Below are 2481 nucleotides of genomic sequence, written 5' to 3'. Positions count from 1 at the left end.
ATTTGATTCCTTCATGATTTCCAAATGTTCCATAGAAAGAACTTTCCTGATTGTGAACACTTGAGGGAGCTGAGAAGGAATGGGTTTGAGGCTAGGTGGGATTGGCAAATAATGACTTGATATTACTTTATCTCCCGGAGAGAAACCTTCAGTGGGAATTTTCTTGTTTCTCCACCCTCTTGGCAATTTCTTTACAATTCTTCCCTCTTTCTTGAGGCTTTCTTCATTGACCCTTATGACAGGAGGGTCCTTCTGAGCTGTTTTTATTGATTGTTGTGGCTTTAACTCTTGCGATTCTTGTTTGCCTTTCAAGGATTGTTTCAGAGTTTCAGTTGCTGGATTGCTTTCCTCCAAACACAGATGGTTACTATCATCCTTAGGCTTTTCAGGTTCTGGTTCAGGCTCAGATGCAGGTTTAAAAACATGGAAAATGAGCTGTTCATCATGTACTCGCAATATTAGCTCTCCTTATTCTATATCTATGAGTGCTCTAGCAGTGGCTAGAAATGGCCTTCCCAGAATGATAGGATGTAGGTAGCTTTCCTCCATGTCCACAATGACAAAGTCTGTGGGGAAAAAATAATTTCCCACTTTCACCAGCACATTCTCAACTACCCCTTCAGCTTGTTTTTGAGTTTTGTCAGCCAGTTGTATGATTACATCAGTGGATCTCACCTCATTCAGTTGTAGCCTCCTCATAAGAGTCAGAAGCATCACATTTATGCTAGCTCCTAGATCACAGAATCCTCTGTCAATTTTTGTTTCCCCTATGATGCAGGGGATATGAAAACTTCCTGGGTCTGTTTTCTTAGAGACCATATCCTTCTTGATGAGTGCACTGCATTCTTTGTTCATTATTACAGTTTGTTCTCCCTTCAAAACTCTTTTCTTGCTCAGCAATTCCTTCAAATACTTGATATGTGTAGGCATCTGCTGGAGGATCTCAAGAAAGGGAATATTGATGTGGAGAGACTTAAATGTCTCTAAGAACCTTGAATATGTTTTCCCTTTTTCACCTCCTCCTAACCTTTGAGGAAATGGTGCTTTTGGTTGGTATGTTCCTAGCATGCCTTCCTTTTGTAATTCTTTGGCTTGCTCAGTTTCACTTTCCTGCTTAGCTTCTTCCACACCTTCCTTCAAGATTTCTGGTTCCTTTTCTGAGGGTCTGATTCCTTCTTCTTCTGAGACTTCCTTCAACATGGTGATGACCTTGCATTCTTCCCATCTCACTCCCTTTTGTTCCCCTTTAGGATTCTTCTCTGTGTCACTAGGGAACACTGCGGTTGATTTGGGGGCCTGTTGAGATAGCTCTCCTACTCGAGACTCCATCCACTTGAGTTTTTCACCATGGCTCCTTAAGGTCGATCTCACATCTTCCTTAAAGGCTTTCAATTCGGTTATGTCTTGACCCATGTTTGCTAGTATTCCTTCTATCCTGTTTAATTGATCTTGAAATTGTTGGTTCGGATTGGATTGGGCAGGTTGATTAATTTGGCCATGATATGGTGGTTGGGAGTAAGTGTTTTGTGTGGCTTGGTATGATCTTTGGTTGGAGTTTTGGTATGTGGAATTGTTATGTTGGTTGTGGTTGTAAGGTTTATGGTTTTGTGGTTGGGTTTGCTGGTTTCCCCACCCAAAGTTTGGGTGGTTTTTCCATCCTGGGTTGTAAGTGTTGGAATGTGGATCATATGATTGCCTTTGTTGATTTCCCACATAGTTGGCCTCTTCCCAATCACCTTCTTCAATGCTTACTTCCTCTTGATCTTGTGTGTGTATTGCAGCCACTTGCTTTGTGTCTAGTTTCCTTGTGAGCTCTGCTAGTTGCTTGGCAAACACCTTGTTTTGAGCTAGAATTGTATCAACATGGTTCAGCTCCATGACTCCCTTGGTGTTGTGTCTCTCTGAAGCATAGTAGTACTCATTCTCAGCCACTGTCTCAATCACTTCAATGGCTTCTTCCACAGTCTTTTTCCTGTTCAATGAACCTCCTGATGAATGGTCTACAGCCTTCCTTGATTCATAAGAAAGTCCATCATAGAAAATATGTAATTGCACCCAGTCAGGGAACATATTTGGTGGACATTTCCTTGTCAATTCTTTGAATCTCTCCCATGCCTCGTAGAGTGTCTCACCATCTTGTTGTCTAAAAGTTTGAACCTCAGATCGAAGCCTATTGACCTTTTGTGGGGGGTAGAAACGTGCCAGAAACTTGCTCTCCACCTCATCCCAGGTTGTTAGGCTGTCCCTTGGGAATGATTCCAACCACTTAGCTGCCTTGTCCCTAAGTGAAAATGGGAACAAGAGCAGTTTATAGGCATCATCCTGGACTCCATTGGACTTCACAGTATCGCAAATTCTCAGGAATTTTGTGAGATGTTGGTTGGGATCTTCACTAGCACTCCCACCAAATGAACAATGGTTCTCCACCAGTGATATTAGCTGTGGTTTGAGTTCAAAATTGTTGGCCTGAATGGGTGGTTT

At 42.2% G+C, this 2481-nt stretch overlaps 1 non-coding gene across 1 annotated transcript; it reads left to right on the top strand.

The window, feature by feature from the left end:
• The first annotated feature begins 2065 nt into the window (after window positions 1-2065).
• LOC130978468 (small nucleolar RNA R71) lies at window positions 2066-2172 on the top strand. The gene has a single exon (XR_009086110.1). It is a non-coding gene; the product is annotated as a small nucleolar RNA R71 (small nucleolar RNA).
• The last annotated feature ends 309 nt before the right edge of the window (window positions 2173-2481 follow it).

Source organism: Arachis stenosperma, chromosome 4, assembly GCF_014773155.1.
Source record: "Arachis stenosperma cultivar V10309 chromosome 4, arast.V10309.gnm1.PFL2, whole genome shotgun sequence".
In the NCBI taxonomy this organism is placed as follows: Eukaryota; Viridiplantae; Streptophyta; class Magnoliopsida; order Fabales; family Fabaceae; genus Arachis; species Arachis stenosperma.
Note: the sequence above shows the minus strand (reverse complement) of the source record. Positions and strands in the feature narration are given on the sequence as shown.